We start from the raw sequence: 18,710 nt of genomic DNA on the forward strand, positions 1-18,710 counted from the left end.
CTATTTGTGTACGACAGTTTGAGATATTTGTAAACAAATCTTGATATTTTTTCAATATATTTTTATAAATACTTCATCATTTGAAGTAAGAGAAGTTGATTTCTGAATGTAATTTCCTCTGCATATTGTGGTTTTTCAAAGTTGCTGGCACATCAATAATTTCCTCTGTTATTCTGAATATCTCAATTACTTAACATAAACTGTGATGATTGGAATATATTATTTAGAGCACCCTATTATGGCTGTTAGTAATTTTCATGTTTTTTGTTGAAGTCAAATTAAGGAATTCTTAGTTTCTCCTTAATTTCTACTGAACCTTACACTTATATTATTTCACAATCCATTTAATATTATGAAAGATCCAAATAGTGCAACCTAGCTTGCCCTGTGAAACTCCTCTAAAATTTGATGCCAAATCTAGTTGAATATTCAGACTCCATAGCCCAATGGAATTATAACACTTAAATTTATAGAGATATCCCTCTTTGAAGCTGGCAGGGCTAGATCCAAGCTTCGAAAGGTTTTGATGTTGTCCTATGTGTTTACCCACTCAACCTCAAAAATACAGAACAAAAACATAGTGGCAACCATACTGGGGAAAACCTAGAAAAGTGTATCAAGTTCCAGATCTGATTACTGATGGTGGAGAGTGATCAGACACAAGAAGGTTGTATCATTCACCTGATTTTCAAAGAATACAGATTTGTAGAAAACTCATGGTGACTCCACCGTAAGTTGATTATATTTCTTTCTAAACAAGATGACAGGTTATGTGGCAAATCTTCTGTCTTGTGAAGTTTAAAAAAACGTCACGGATAAATTAACCAATTTTCAAATTGATGAAGATTTTTCAATAACCATGTTTCATCATTTGAAATCGAGCAAATTTTCTCTTGAAAGTAAAGTTTGTTTTCTTAAGTTAGTTGTTGAAAGACTGGAGAAGGATATTGAACTTTTGGATTATAATATTCAGTCTTATAATTTCCAAGATCTTAAACAATGCTTGGAAAATATTCCTTCTCCAAAAAAAGAGGAGATTGTATTGCCTTTTGATTTGCAGATTGATAAGAATTATGTTTTCAAGTACAAGACTGAAACCAGTGGGAATCGAGGTTTAACCTTGAGAATACAACTGATGAAATTTTCCACACTCAATTGGTAAATGAAGGCCTGCAAGGTAAACTAATTAATCACGCCTTTACTGATCCTATAACAAACTACATGGAGGTTCTTTTCAGCTCAAGTGTTCAATCGTGTTTTCATGACCAGACCCAACAACAGTTTCCATTGCACTCTACAACTTTGATTTTATGGACAAAAAGGAAAGTTGTCCTTTTGATTGTGCTAACAATTAGGCAAGTGACCCACTTGTTTTAGCAACTACTTGACTGGCTTCATTGGCATATTTTTATTATTTGATTCAGCATAATTTTCAACAGTGTAGAGTAGTTAGAAATGTGCAAATAAGCTCAACACTTCAAGCATCTTTTTCAAGCATTCTTTCCCGTTTCAGTTTCAGATTGAAATTTCAGATTTCAGTTCAAGTGTGTATTTCAATTTTCAGTGTGCAGAATGGTTTTGATTTTAGTTTGAAGATTATCAGTGGCAAATATTTTTATGAAAAAGTAGGTTGCATATTTGGGATCGACGCAATGGATCAAGCTACTAATCTATGGTGTTCTTGACACTTCAGCAGGAAGTGCCATCCCTGGCTGATGATGATGAGCCACTATGGATGGCTCAAAACGTCGATTCAAACAATTATGGATGTGAGAACTACGGAAGAAAACTACACACAAAGCACTATTCGCAAAAAGCCTCAAAACAATGATTATTATATTTTTGATATTGTAAATAATATTCCATTTTGTAAATTATTTCCAGAAAGGTCAAAACCCTGAGAAAATAAAAAAATATGCTTGCAAGTCGAAATGCAGCATTAGAGAATAATTAAGTGTGTTTATATTAAATTAATCATATCATTTAAATGCGATTAAATAAATTGTAATAAGGCGCATATGAAAAAAGTTGTTCTGTCTTGTATGGTTAAAGGACATTGCTATTAGAGCATCGAGATTCACCGCTGATCTCGATCACCGACTCATATCTTTTTCTGTCCCCCCTCTCCATCCTACCTTTAGCATCGGGTTGGGGGGGGGGGCACTCCGAAAAGGAAATTTTTCCCTCTGGGCCCCATCCATACGTGGTTGCTTCCCCACATTTCGCAACCGCTAGCCCCTCCGAAACCCACTTCCCCCTCTCCCCTTTACCACTGTTCCTACCTGACACCTCCGTCACTCCTATCCTGCCACATATCCTCCACCTATTACTCCCACGCCAGCATCTACCCGCCATGTCCATCCTCATCTTCCAATCCTATTCTGCCGCCTAGTCATATTTCCGCCAACCATGTGCTTCCATGTCACCTCCCGCCTCCACGTCATATGTCTATTTCATCGTCAAGTAAAACTATGTTTTTCCCTATACAGCACAATAATTTCAAATGTGGTTTAAAAAAAAATTATAATGCATTTTCACAAAATGAAAGAGCTTTTGTTTCTAGCATCCTCATGCACAAAAACCTCTCTCCGTTTAGTAACAACTATTATAGTTTGAGAGATGCTAATGATTCTTTGAAGACATATTTTCCAGATATTTCCTATTTTGAGTCAGTATTTTCAAATGCAGTTTCTGTGTAGGTGGAAATTAATTTTCAAAAACGGAAAAAGGTTGTTGTTTCCAACATCATCATTTACGAAAACCTATCTTAGTGTTCTAACAAATATAATGGTTTAGGATATAAAAAGGTATTACAAGACTCTAGTTTTCAGAATTTCGGGAGGAAAAATATCAAAGACAGTTAGTGACTTGGATGCCACCTCATCAAATAAGAGTTGCTATAAAATTTGAATTTCTCTTTTTTTTCATTAGTAATTGACAAAGATAGTGCCGAGTAGATTCATTAGTTTTGAATGTCGTATATTTTAGCTCTATTTGTGTAAGACAGTTTGAGATATTTGTAAACAAATATTGATATTTTTTCAAGATATTTTTATAAATACTTCATCATTTGAAGTAAGAGACATTGATTTCTGAGTGTAATTTCCTCTGCATATTTTAATTTTTCAAAGTTGTTGGAGCATCAATAATACAGGGACATTTTCATAGGATTCATGTGGTGTACCAAATGGTGATGTGTTTCTTCAGTTTGTTTGTTTAAACATTGTTTTTCCCTCTCTGTTATTCTAAATATCTCAATTACTTAACATAAAATGTGATGATTAGGATATGTTATTTAGAGCACCCTATTTTGGCTGTTAGTAATTTTCATGTTTTTTGCTGAATTCAAATTAAGTAATTCTTAGTTGCTCTTTAATTTCTACTGAACCTTACACTTCTACTATTTCACAATCCATTTAATATTTTGAAAGATCCAAATAGTGCAACCTAGCTTGCCCTGTGAAACTCCTTTAAAATTTGATGCCAAATCTAGTTAAATATTCAGACTCTATAGTCCAATGGAATTATAACACTTAAATCAACCAAACCATTTAAACAAAAAAATCAGTACAATTATAACTAGCCTAAAATTTACATAAACAAAAGCTAAATTTTACAGAGATATCCCTATCTGAAGCTAGTAGGGCTAGATCCTAGCTTCCAAAGTGGTTTTGATGCTTTCCTATGTGTTTGCTCCCTCAACCTCAAAAACACAGAATGACAACACCATGGAATTTGTCGTATCGACACTCTTTCGTGTGATGTATTTTCCCCACAATGGAAACATTGTGACTATTGAACAACATTCGTTGACTTTGATTTGACTACCGACCATTCATCATCCCTAAATGTTCATTACATGAAAGTGGTATCTACCCCGCAAAGGGTTAATTATGTGGCAACCAATCTTGTGTTTTTAGTTATTGATACAAGTGAGCCTCTCACTGTTTTCTAAACTTATTATGACCTATATCTGGTAATTGGCATAAGGAAACCTATGGGGGATTTTGAAATGGGTTTTCTTAACCCTTTTGATTCTCTTCACATGTCTTCTTTCCAGAGATCTATTCTTCCTTATGATGAAGATATTTTGGAAGCCATGGTCGGGAAGTATCCCTTGGCATGTGTTTCTTCCAAATGGAAGCCATGATCCAATTTACTACGAGGATGGTTTTTTTACTGTGTCAACTTTGTTAAAAAATGAAACATGGTTCTAAGAGGATAATTCTTCTACCATGTCAACCTCATTAAAAAATGAAATAGGTTGTTATGAGCACAGTTCTTTTCCTATGCCATGATCATTAAAAAATGAAACACTACCCATGAGGATAGTTCTTTTATTGTGTTAATCTCGTTAAAAAATGAAATGGGGGCTTATGAGCATAGTTCTTTTCCTGCATCAAGCTCGTTAAAAAATGAAACAATACCCATGAGGATAGTTCTTTTATTGTGTCAACCTTATTAAAAAATAAAACATGTCACCATGAGCATAGTTCTTTCCTGTGTCAAGCTCATTAAAAAATGAAACAAATCCTCCCCTAATTAAGTTTAGTCTTTCACCTGATCTCGTAAATGAACCTTCATTTCATCTGCCTATTAGTGTCCAATAGTCTACTCACGCAGACCAAACTAATATTGGGGAGCATGTGCCTATGTCATTATGCTAGGGGTATGAAAAATTATTTCAAGCATAGTTTCCTCTCTGTTTCAAGCTTGTGTAAAAATGAAACCACTCTCAAGCATAGTTTTTCTCCGTTTCAAGCTTGTATACAAATGAAACCTATCTTGAGTCCATTTTGGTTATTATTTTAAGGACTCATTAAACTCATGAAAATACTGAGAATATTTTTCTATCTTTAAATGCTCGTAAAACTTACATTAAAATGTCGAGTTATTTCTATCTTTTCCTGCTCTTTAATTAAATTGAAAATCAGTGATATTGATTATGTTCTTATCAAATTTTCGGACTCGTTAAAACTTATGTAAAAGAGAAACAATTAGTTCCCTTTACGCCCTTTTCATACTCCTTAAAAATGAAACGATTGCCAAGTACTTTATTTTTCGAAGTCGTAAAAGTAAATGAACAACTGTTTATTAAGTATAAGTTTACCCCTGTTATGGGCTGAATTAGACTTTTTACAAAAAAGGTATGCATTGACTAATCATGGTCAATAGAGTTCCCTCCTGCATTATTTTACCCTTTTTCGAGCTTGAGGGACTCAATTTATGATAAAGGATAATATGGAGTTTAATTATGTTTTTCTCCTGACTTCCTAAAACTAAAAACATTGAGGTTTAATTTCTCTGGTCTCGTTAATTTTTTTTGTTGAAAGAGATGAAAGAGTTTTATTTTTTTGTCTTTTCAAACTCTTTAAACATGAAAATGACATCGAGTTATCCCTTCAATTGACTCATAAATACCTAAACAATGCAAGACTCATTAAGCATGAGGATACTGAACCACTCCTTCCTAGGGACTCGTTAAGCATGCAGGACAAGCATATGTTATCCTCCTCAGGCTTGTAAAAAATAAAGAGGTACTTGCCAGTAATGGCGGGGGAAAAGTGAGAAAGAACCTTTGTTTTAGTTTTATAAAAGGCAGTATGTTTCTCTTGAACATGACACTTTGTCACTTTTTTCCGAGTTGGGAAATCCATTTTCCTCTTAGTTAACCAAACCTCATTGAAAGTCTTCAGTTGGTTTGGGTGTTATTTTTGAGTCAAATACTATCAAGTCATCATGTCATGTCTCTGATATGTTCAAGACAAGTTTAACCTCAGTCAAATTAATTTGCCATTCATTACCCTTCAGTGGCATCAACCATCCTTGAGTTAGTCCTGGATTACTCTAAACTATTGTTATTCAAAACTTGACATGAGTTTTGTGTCATAGGTCTTCCTACGATGGGTCACTTCCTATTGACTTCAGTTAATTATCCAGGAAGTTGAGTTAGAAGCCTTCAGTACCTTGGAGCCTGCATACCTTAATGGTAGGTTTCTTGCCTTTAACGATAGGTTATCATCATTGACCTTCGATCAAACAATTATATGAGTGTTCGACATCAACACATTGATTCACAGTTCATAGATTGTACTAGAAGTACCTTGAGAGCCATTGTCATTTTTGGCATTTCTCTCGTGCTTGTTAATGGTTCACATCATTGATCAGTAATCAAGTGGTTTCTACCATGTTCTACTACAAGACATTCACTCGCATGGTTTAGATTCGTACTACGGATTGAGAGATGTAGATCAAGACCCTATATCTTGTTTACTCCATCCATGTTGCGTGGAGTTATTGAATATTCATGATTGTAAACATAGATCCATTGATGGCTTCATCCATACTATGTTTTTTGTTGACATGGATCTTCATATGTATTTATGTACCATTGTTTGAGACATTTATACTCTGCGTATGGGAATTCCTACCTCAACGATGATATTATATATTGCATTGTAACATTTTATTGATTGTTTCAGGTTTGCGACCACTAGTAGAAAATGATGAAATTAGTGACTAGATGACTAAAAACGTTAGTCACCGCAAATATTTCAAGTGAATTACTACTAAATTTGAGCAATTTTAAGTGACCGAACTAAAAATGACTAACTTAAACGACTAATTTAGTCTAGGGATAAAATATATGACTACATAATAAGTGACCAAACTAAAAGTGACTAACTTAAATGACTAATTAGTCAAGGACTAAAATATATTACTAGATAATAAAGTGATAAAAGTAATAATGATTAATGCAAATGACTAATATAGTCCAAGAATAAAAATGTGACCAAATAAAAAGTACAACAAGTATATGAATTACTCACTTATATTAGTAGTTTTTAATTATGTCACTTTGAAAATGGAAAATGCCAATTTTGATACTGAAATGTTACATTTCACTACAGGAGTCTTTGAATCCATCTGTAGCGTTAAATTTATAGACAAATGGGTCTTTCGATCCATATACAGTGTTAAAATTATGAATACCCTTTGTCTTTAAATTTTAACATTGCAGATGGATTCAGAGATCCCCTTCTCTGAATCAATCTGTAGTGTTAAATTTAGAGGCAAAGGGGTCTCTGAGTCCATTTGTAATGTTAAAATTTAGAGACCCCTTTAAGAGGGTATCTAAATCTGTCTGCGATATTAAAACTATTTAGGTAGATGGATTCAATGAACCCCATAAAGGGGTCCATGAATCCATCTATAATACTAAAGATATAACAATTTTGTACAATGTAGAGTATAAGTTTACAATTATAATAGTTTTATACTCTTTGGAAGGAGGGATGATAAAGAGAGACATATTTCTTAAATACTTTTTCAAGAAGATTGATCATGGGAAGATTCAAATATGACCCAAGCACCTTATGATTCTTCTTTTACCATGGTTAAGACCCCAAGTGCCATACATGGTGCAAAAAAAATCCTAATGTTATTGAGGCCAAACTTAGATGCCCCAAGACCCAACTATGGCACACAAAACCTTCAAATAACACCCATAACGTCGCAATTGAAGGCTAGATATATCTTAGATAAGATATGTGTGGTGGTTTGAGGCCTTATTCATGTCCATTGAACTACTAGAGAAATTTTGTTTAGGGACTAAGGATCTTATTTTCCTTCCCTATCCATCGTAAAGGCCATAAACCCCATTCTTATTATGCAAAACATACTAATTGTGCTCATATTCCCATTATAATATTTTTTTCATGGACATTAAACATGAGAAATATTTGTTTTAGGCCTAAGGCCTTTTTTCATTCCTTGGTCAAGATATAAGCCCTAACTCCCATATATTATGTGGAAAACCTCATAATGGAGCCTTTATCCTAGATGGAGGCCTAAATTCCCTCAAAGATGATTTATATTGTTCTTTATGGTCTTTTTCATGTAGTGTAAGCTAAATAAGTTTCATTTTGGGCCTGAGGCCATTGTTTTCATTCCTTTTCCATGGTACAAGCCTAAGACCCATAATTCTTACTATGTAAAACATACCAATGAAACTAAAGATCCCCCATAGAGGCCTAAGATCCCATATAGAGGTCATGTGTGGTTCTTTGAGAACTACTTCACAAAGCTTAATCATCAATTATTCAAATAAGGCCTAAGCCCCTTATGTTCTTATTTTGACCAACTCTACACTTGTAAGCATCTTATGTGATTTAAAAACCCCCTAACTTCATTAAGGTCCAATGATGAGGCTCCAAGACCCAATCATGATGTGAAAAGCATTTTAATGGAAGACACATCCCTCATAGAGGCCAAAGAATATCCCTTAGAGAATATAATTAATGTGGTGGTTTGAAGCCTTTTTAATGACCACTAATTATTTAGGACTTAAGTCCCTTTTATAAAATTTCCATCCTTGGCCGTAATAAAGGTCATGAGACCCATTCTTATTATGTAAAACATACTAAATTCCCATATTCTCAGCTAGAGGTCTTGTTCATGGAAGTTGAGAATGAGAAAGATTAATTTAGGGAATAAGGCCCTTGCTTTCCTCTCCTAATCATAACATAGACACTAACTCCCATATGTGGTGATAAATACCTCTTGTGGTGCCCATATATTGTCTTAAGACCAAAGATTCATTAAAGAAGATCTATGTGGTTTTTAAGTCTAGCTCACAACCCTTGAGACCAAAAAGCTTCTTGTAAGGCATAATGCCCTTGATTACCTCCCCTACCCATGGTACATTCCTTGACTCCTATACATGGTGTGAAAAAAATCCTAATAGAACTGATATCCCATATTATCCCTAAAATTATTTAGAGATGATCTATGTGGTTGTTCAATGTCAAATTCATGGCCCTTGAGCACGAGAAGCTTCATTTTAGAAGTAAAGACCTTTTTCTCCGTACCCCATACTATTTTTTATTATGCAAAGAATAGTAAGGATTCCCATATTCATAGTCTAAGGCCCTTTTCACATCCATTGGTAAAGGCCTTGAGAATTATTCCTAGTGTGCAAAATGTGGTAATATTAGTAAAGATAAAGGCCCCAACAGAATTTTCTCCATTGTTCATAACATTTCATAATGTTGAATGTGGGCAATTGGCCTCATTGTAATAGGAGGAAGCTTAGTTCAAAAAAATAATAATTGTCAAAGTTTTAGGAGAGGGTATGTTATCATACATTTCTATGTCTATGTTGAAAAAAGAAGAAACCTTGACACGATTTTAATGGTGAGTCTTTTAATTTATCTCAATACATGAAAAATGGTGTCCACATTAAAAAAATTATACTCTTTGACACACATAAATATAATTACATAGAACCACAAATTACATTGATTAAAACTTAAATTTTACATATTAAATAGTTTATATACAACTAATATTGTGTTTATTTCTATTAAAATTTTAAATTAATGCTATGTATATATATATATATATATATATATATATATATAGTATCGTATTTAATTTTCGCTATAGAATTGGATGTTCAACCCAGCGAGTCTTCTCGCTCGCTTTTAGTTGTTCCCTCTTATCATAATTAACACTTGGAAACCACATATAAACCCACATATAATTAACACATGGAAACCCACATATAAAACCCAACTACAATTAACAAAAGCTTTTGCAACAGATTGAGTGGTAATTGATTTTAAAATATTTTGCAATAGAAAGAGCGTTAATTGATTTTAAAGCATGATCAGATCTCAGACAATGGAATTGTGGGCAGCACTGGTGCCACCCGGATCTAGGACTCGTCCAAGCTGCTTGACTTCTCATTAAAATGCGCTGCTTTTGAAGGGCGTAGAAAACAGTGACCGAGATGATGCATGGACTCTTTTAAAAAACCCCAAGACCTCCACAATTTTTACACCTTATCAAATTATTTCCTTTCACCAACATATAACATTCTTGAGATACAGTACACTAGTGATACCCATCTGTAGTTATGCAAAGACATGTTATATAAACCTCGAAATCCATACACACATTATTTTTTGTTGTGTTTGGGTCCCTGCACAATTCATCACTTAGACTAGCAAAAGTGTTCCTTGTACAAAATTTCCTTATAGCCTGCTGGACTCTGAGGCCTCTAGGTAGAAGACATTTTTCCCACCACAACGGTAACTTCATTAATAAAATCTGCGAAGATATCAGGCGAGGCAGATGGGATCTCTTACAACAGGATTCAGTGCCTTCCACATTACCCCCATTGATGATCACACAAGTTTTGTTGAGGACACAATTAGAACTAGCAATGGCCTTCCAATTCTTCAACTGGGCAGAATGGAAAAACAGAGTAAGGCATAGTTTACAGAGCTGGTGCGTCATGGTCAATATTCTGAGCTTTGCCAGAATGTTTCAGATGCAATAACCCTGATTCGCCACTCAATATCAGGTCATGAGACCTGCAATGAGGTATTTGACGGGCTTCTAGAGACATCAAACTAGTGCAATTGGAATCTTGTGGTGTTTGATATGCTCATCAAGGCTTATGTCTAGTGTGGGAGGGCGCAGGACGTTTCTCAGATATTCAGGCTAATGGAATTTATTGATTCTGTTCCTCACATCGCTACCTACAATAGCATTCTGAATGGTTTATTGAAGTCTAATTGCATCAATATGTGTTGGGAAATCTATATTGAAATGGGTAAGAGACAAATACCTCCCAATGCTTTTACTTTCAATATAATAATTCATGCTTTATGCAGAGAAGGTAACTTGGAAGAGGGCTTTCAGTTTCATATTGTAACATATAATACTCTCATTGATGGGTATTATAAGCCCTCTCCACTGTATAGAAGCTACAAGAGAACCCTATAGAATATGGTACTCCATGTGTTCGATAGAATTGTAGTCGCACAAGGGTGGCAAGCCTCGTCACTCCCCTCTTTAAGTGTATGTAGACTCGATGGAGTGAGAAGTAACCTCCCTAGAACCCATTTGTCACTTGTGTATCCACCCCATAAGGGAATAATTAAATTGTATTTTTAATAATATTATCTAATTTCATTGATAAGAAAACCAATAATATATATATATATATATATATCTATATGGGGTAAAAAAATGATAATATGTAGTTCACTCATGAGCTCACATAGTAATATGCTTATGCAATAAAAACATGTTCACATTTTAAAACTTATATTTGTGTCATTTTTATGCCAAAAAGCATTTTCTCTATGGAATTGGCTGGGAAAACACTGTTTAGCCCAACCAATCTCCTCGCTCCCTTTTCGTCATTCCCTCTTATCATAATTCAATGCGTGGAAACCATTCGTCAGTCACTTCGTACATGGTTCTTCGAGTCTCGTTTACTCCACATATAAAACCCAACTGTAATTCCAAAAGCTTTTGCAATAGAAAGAGAGATAATTGATTTTCAAGCATCATCAGATCTCTAACAATGGAATTGTGGGCAGCACTAGTGCCACTTGGATCTAGGACTCATTCAAGCTGCTTAACATTTGCGTCAGAATTTTTGTCGGCATGTATCACATAAAAATTTAGACACTTGAGAAGGAATACTGCGTCGAAAACCACAAGCCATGCCAAGGTTTCTTCCTTGTAGTCGTGGAACTTGTGGTAGTTGCTCTGGATTCACCATTCGTGCTTCCTAAACTCCAAAATCGCTGACTCAAACTTGAGTCCATTGATTCTTTTTGAAATCTACGAGTAGGCTGAAGTTTGTAGTGCTCCATGTCATAGATCCCAGATCTCCAAGGATGATAGGGGCCGATGGAAATGGACTGAGGAGTGTATGCTTCAAGTTTCACCACTAATAACTCTTTGGGCACATTAAAAATGAACATACATAATTCTTTCACTTCTTCTTATTCTTCTTGATAAAAAATTCCCTTGATTTGAATAACCCAACCATTCTCATCGATCTTCAATTGAACATCAGTTGTGGACTCCATGTTTATGAGTCAAAAGCAAATAGTCTCAGAAGAAACAAAGGAGAAGAGGTGGGAAATATGTGAGACAGTTGAGTAACTACAAAACCTTATATGGAGCTTCTCTGGTTAATGAATACATAGATCTGACTGGAGGAATTGGGTACTAAAAACTTTCTTTATTTCCTTCCTTTGGAACAACACCCTACATGGGTCCTTATACAATGGCTTTGTCGACAATATCTTTCACATGTTGAACAAGATTTTTAATTTACATTGAAAGGTGTTTTCTCTACAGAGTTGGTTGGGAAAACACTATTCAGCCCAACCAATCTACTTGCTCCATTTTCATCATTCCCTCCCATCAAAATTCAACACGTGGAAACCATTTTTTCCTTGTTGTCAGTCCATTCATCCGGAACAACGTTCTTTGAGTCTCGTTTACTCCACATATAAAACATATAGAACTAATGGCTCACAGGTTGCAGTGATATAAATTCCAACACCATTCTTCAAACTCCTTTGCCCTTCCGCTTGTTCCAACAAGTTCCAACAATTCCATGAAGATTATTGCAGAAGGAAGTTCCAACAATTCCATGAAGATTGCTGCGGGAGGGAGGTAGAAGGATAGATGCTTCCCAACAATGATCTCGACAATGCAGTCGTTGAATGTATCATTTCTTTTTCCCTGTTTCTACACGAAAAATCACTACCTGTTCTTTTTTGTTGGACCCCTTGGGAGCCTTCTCCTTCTTAGTGGCCTTGGGCCCCTTGACATTTGTTTTAGGCTTCGTTGTAACAAATTCATCGGTGGGGATAGCAACTCCTTCCGTAGGAGAATTCTCGGCAAATGTGGGGACCATGGTTTTGTTTCACAGGATTCAATCACAAGAAAATCTTAGAGAATTGCAGGGGACTGATGACTCCAACACACAACAATGCAAACATGCCAAGGCAATCGAAGAATGAGCATGTATAAATTCAAGAGAGCAATAAGTAAATTCAATATAACATAAGGAAGGAATTTATTAACTGACTAATGTAGCACGAGTGTCTTCTGGCATGTAGATTAATGGAATGAACTGGCTTTACAACCACGTGTGACAACGAGGCAAATTTGTGAAATGCCATGTATGAACCAAAACAGAGTACTACCACCTGAATTTTGATTGCCAAACAATGCCACTGAGGTTCCTCTTCTTCACATACAACACCAATACAAATTGAATCATTGAATGTATACTTTAAAGACATGAAGATTATTCGATGAAGAGAAATATGTGCCATCAGAGTTATCCTCTACATTCAACGCATAAGAGTTTACAAAATCATGAACTCCTATAATATTTAGTGGAACTCGAGAAGATTTCAACTGTTCTCTAAAATGTGAAATCTTAAAATCAATTTCAACACATGGTCATTGGTAGAGACAATAGCTTGATTTCAGGGTTTAATTTTGAGTCACGTTTCAAAAATATAGAATCCTAGTGTAGATATCATGTCGATTGTTTACTATGTAGCATGATATTTCTCTCACAACGATCATGAATTAGACTTCCACAAATTTGAAACGGGCTGTTGATTTAGTGTACAAGAGGGTTTCCACCATTAGCCACTCACCTCTTGGTTTAAATGGTAGAGTCACTCATGGTCATGCAATTGAGTCATCAGAGGGCAGTGATTGTATAACACAAAGATTTTTGAAGTCCCTTGGAGTATATAAAAGCTCTAGGTCGTAGGTGTTCTAGCACTATAAACAAAGGTGAAAGCTCTATTGTAGGGAAAACCTTGAACAAGGAGGTGGATAAATCCAGTAAGGCTTCTCTTTTTTCGACTGGGATTCAAGGAAGGAGAGCTCTCAGTCATTTCTTTAGGCCATATTGGACTCAAAGTATCGAGCATAAAAGACGATTCTACTATGTGGATAGATAAATTATACAACACTTTAGACCAAGAGGGTCACAACAATAGATTGACAATCCATGACACCTTTTGGTTATCGTATTTCTTAGCTCAGGTATGGTTCTTACTATTTATTTCTCAAACTTGGAAACCGTACCATATTCTCATCACAAAAATTTTGTTTTGATATCCAATGAGATGGAAAAAAAATATCGACAAAAACCGATTTTCACAGGTGAGCCACTCTTCTCCTGATATCGTTGGTGCTTTGTTATGGTAAAATGGTTGAAACTTGAAAGTATATATTTTTAGGTTATAAGTCTAGCTCCCCTTCATTTTGTGTTGGAGTTGACATATTTCTCCCACTGCCACTATATCGGTCTTCTAATTTCCTCTTTACCAAACTCCTCCAGGGCTGAGTTGACTCAAGTCTAACACTAATCTTTGGGGAGATAATCAAATCATGCCCATTAAGAGATAACTTGGTCTGAAGCATTGTCATAATAGTCAAATTATCTATAAAACTTTATTCTATCTCTAAAAGGACAAAAAAAAGTCGTTATCATTGTTTATTTATCCAATTTCATAACTTGGTCTCATAACATACAAATTGAAAACCACCTGTTGATGCTAAAAAATAGTAAGACTCAAGTACAGATCACATCCATTGACATGACCCCTTTTGATTGCAAGGACTAGAGTGGTTCATGAGGTCTGGAGGTTAGAAAGTTTTTCCCCTTCAATGTGGCATTGTGCACCCCATAAGGTAACACTGATGATGTACCCTGACATGTAGGATAAGGAGATAGTTTCCTTCCACATTCCCAGCTCCTTCTTTTGGCATTCCATTGCACCTCTTGGTGAAATTTATAGTTTTATAAACATTTTTACTTGAGGTAGGCTTCACCCCGTCCTATCCTAAGAATTATTTTTTCTGGCCTCCAACAAATTACACAATGACTTCCAGGAAAGTTTCACAAAATTTTGGGTGAGTTTCGACCATTCAAGTCGAGTTTTCACCTCATTTCAAGAAAGTATTCAGCATGACTCATAAGTCTTGGGTGATATCAGTAATCCATCGTGAATGATTGATTTGATAAATTTGCAGGTTCCACTCTTCTATAGCATAGGGACCTACATTGTGCATAGGAAACCCTCCAGGGAAGGAAAGAAGGAACCACAAACCCATACCCTCTAGTTGCTCAAAACAAAGGATCACCTTCCAGAGAAAGAAAATACTGTGAGATCAGAATTTTTTATAGTTTGGCATGGGGATACTTCGACATTGCATCCATGAGACTAGTCTGCGTGATTGATGAGCCTGTCCGTGAACAACTAGAAACGCTTGTTAGCCTGACAACCCTAAATATTTCTGATAACATGTTGAGTGGGTGGTTGCCACTGAAATTGGGTACACATTCTAATATTTGGTTGATCGATGTTTCAGGAAATGATTTTGAGGGTCCTCTACCTAGAAATCTATGTAGGGAGGAATTTTTTTTGAGTTGGTTATATTTGCAAACAATTTTAGTGGGAATTTGTAGCCCTTTGACTCTTGTATTAATTTGCAATATCTAAACATTGACAAAAATCAGTTCAGCATAATGATTTCTACATAGATTGGACATATGAGGAATCTCTTAAAGTTTAGTGCAAGCAATAACCAACATTTTGGACCTCTTCCTAGCGAGCTTGCATACATTCCAGGCCTCTTCGACCTCAATCTCACAAACAAATGGTTAACAGGTGATATTTATACATTGTTAGGTTCCTTGGCAAATTTAAGCTATGTCAAGAAATCAACTTGATGGGGACATTCCTCCTGAATTGGGATATCTAAAAAATTTAACCTTTTATAGTGCATCTAACAATCGGTTGTTTGGCTCAATTTCAGCTAGTTTCAAGAATTTGCATTATAGATATAGTTTTCTTGCCAATCCCTACGTATGCATGGATCTGGCTTTGGGGCTTAGGGTTATATGAAAATATCAGGAAGAAGGTCCCCAGTGAAATCACTCTCCCGTGAGATGGACTAGGTCCTCTAGCCCTCAACAACGTGCATACTCCCCCAGGCAACGATTTATGGGACAATCGACACTTTCCACCGACGCTTCATCAGGCCAAAAAAATTTGTAGGGTTTTCTTCAGTGTTCTTCATTCAACCTCGGATGTTAGGAGAGAAAGGATCACCTTCCATAGAAATAAAATACTGTGAGATTATAATTTTTTATAGTTCAGCATGGGGATACTTCGACATTTCATCCATGAGACTAGCCCGTGTGATTGATGAGCCCGTCCGTGAACAACTAGAAATGCTTGTTAGCCTGATAACCCTAAATCTTTCTGATAACAAGTTGAGTGGGTAGTTGCCACAGAAATTGGGTACACATTCTAATATTTGTCTAATCGATGTTTCAGGAAACGATTTTGAGGGCCCTCTACCTTGAAATCTACGTAGGGAGGAACTTTTTTTGAGTTGGTTATATTTGCGAATAATTTTAGTGGGAATTTGCAACCCTTGGACTCTTGTATTAATCTGCAATATCTAAAGATTGAAAACAATCAATTCAGCATAATGATTTCTGCATAGATTGGACAACTGAGGAATCTCTTAAAGTTTAGTGCAAGCAATAACCAACTGTTTGGGCCTCTTCCTGACGAGCTTGCATACATTCCATGCCTCTCAGACCTCAATCTTGTAAACAATTGATTAACAGGTGAGATTTATGCATTGTTAGGTTCCTTGGAAAATTTAAGCCTTCTATATCTGCCAAACAATCAACTTGAGGGGAACATTCCTCCTGAATTGGGATATCTAAAAAATTTAAACTTTTATAGCGTATTTGGCAACCAATTGTCTGGCTCAATTTTAGACAGTTTCAAGAATTTGGATTATAGATTTAGTTTTCTTGCCAATCCCTACCTATGCGCAGATTTGGCTTTGGGGCTTAGGATTAGACCAAAATATCAAGAAGAAGCTCCCTAGTGAAAGCCCTCTCCTGGGAGATAGACTAGGTCCTCTAGACCTCAACAACATCCATACTCCTCAGGTAATGATTTGTTGGATAGTCAACACTTTCCACTGACCCTTCATCGGCCAACAAACTTTGTGGAGTTTTCTTCAGCAATAGGCTTTGTGGAGTTTTCTTCAGTGTTCTTCATTCAGCCTTGGATGTTAGGAGAGATGGGTCTAATCCTCAAACCCATTAGCGCATGATCCTCTCTGCCAAGGCATTCCATACATTGTATCATTTATGTTCCTGCATTGTGTCTTTTATATTCATACATTATATTTTGTATAGGAGACCGTTTGGTTCTCCCACATTGTATGGACATCATTGTACTCAATAGTCCCTTTGACCTACTTTGTGGTCAATAGCTAAACATAAATATAATTATCTTATATTATCTTATCTTCTCTCCCCTACAACCAAGTATTTGAGATTTCTCAAACTAAAAAGCCTAGAAGGCAAAGACCCAAAGAACAAATTATTGCCCACATCCAACAATTGCAGGTTTTCATAGTCCCCCAATTCGTCAGGCAAAATCCCATAAGCAAATTCATTTTAACATTCATGCGATCCATAGAAGTTGGAATGCATATTTGATTGGGAAAGTTTCTGACAAGACTACTGAACGAGAGGTTGAACCCCACAAGAATCCCACATTGTGATGATTCAAGGCATTCGAATCATTGACGACTCATAAAATCTCTTGTGGCATTTGTAACCAAGACATTTAAAGGCTTTGTTTGAATTTTGAACTTCCTAGAGGGGCATTTGAGTCTATAAATCATTCTGTATGTCTTTTAGTTCCGAGGTCAACAATCTTATCACTTTTCTTAATGTGGCTACTTGCATCAAGCATACAACTCCTTGAATTATTCAACTATTAAGAAAACAGGTTTTGTCAAAGACCATTTCATCCATGGTAATCTTGTTATCTTCCAAGAGAGTATTACGTCAATCAACCAAACACTTGGATATTAGTAAATATATTACCCATTTTAAATGCTAGCCAACAAATCCCATCGTACACCGACATCGATCCCAACATTTACAAAGAACCTTAAGAATAGAATTATTGGCCATAAAAAGAAGAAAGAATAAGCTCGCTTCGTATATGTGCATACCTGAAGCATGGAATAGTTGGCCTACCAATAGATAACATGGAATAGTTGTCCTACCAATAGATAGCTTGAAGACTCGTTCCAAGAGAATTTGGGTAAACAAGAATAGGTAAAAGGTCCTTTTTTGATAGCACATAAAACAAATTTTAGTGGGGGGAAATTCTTGATTTGATATAATGGTTGAATCGGTCAGAACACGTTCTTCAAATGCCTCTACTAGTTTGTGTTAATGGACAACTATCAGTAGTGGCTCTGCTTCACCATTCCACTAGATAGGGTTGTCTTTGGCCTCTTATTTATATGTTGTTGTAGTCAATGCTCTAGGATATCTTTTTGCAGTTGTTGAACTCAATTTTTTTTTTGAGGAACTCACTTCTCAATTAAGAGCAATTACCCTTTTGTTGATGCCTCAGTTCTCACCCCAAACCTATATAGATTCCTGGATTTCTCAAAGAAAAACACTATAATAATACACCATAGGTCTCTCCAAGACAAAAATAATCAACGTAGAGTGACAATGGTGAAGGGGATGCCACATGTTTCTTTTTCAAGCAAAACACCTCCTTCAATGAAACATCTTTAACCAAGCAAGTAAACACCTCATGCTGCTTATTCTCCTTTGGAATGCTCTTCGATGATGGCCTCATAACACATAAATTTGTTCCCTATGTGCAAGTTGTTTTCCATCATGTGCATTCTGTAATCATAATCTTCCCAAATAACCAAAATGATCAAGCAACAAAGGTTGGGCATTTCTCAAAACATTGATCAAAATGTGGTGAGGGTTTTAAGGTGATGGATTTGTAGCC

General features: G+C 35.7%; 1 pseudogene; it reads right to left on the minus strand.

The window, feature by feature from the left end:
* LOC149162130 (COP9 signalosome complex subunit 5 pseudogene) overlaps positions 1-12,733 on the minus strand; it is a 39,008-nt pseudogene extending 26,275 nt beyond the window's left edge.
* Between the last annotated feature and the right edge of the window lie 5,977 nt (positions 12,734-18,710).

This window comes from Pinus tabuliformis, chromosome 5_2 (genome assembly GCF_031772625.1).
Source record: "Pinus tabuliformis cultivar Carrire ecotype Pingquan chromosome 5_2, CPIR1, whole genome shotgun sequence".
Classification (NCBI taxonomy): domain Eukaryota; kingdom Viridiplantae; phylum Streptophyta; class Pinopsida; order Pinales; family Pinaceae; genus Pinus; species Pinus tabuliformis.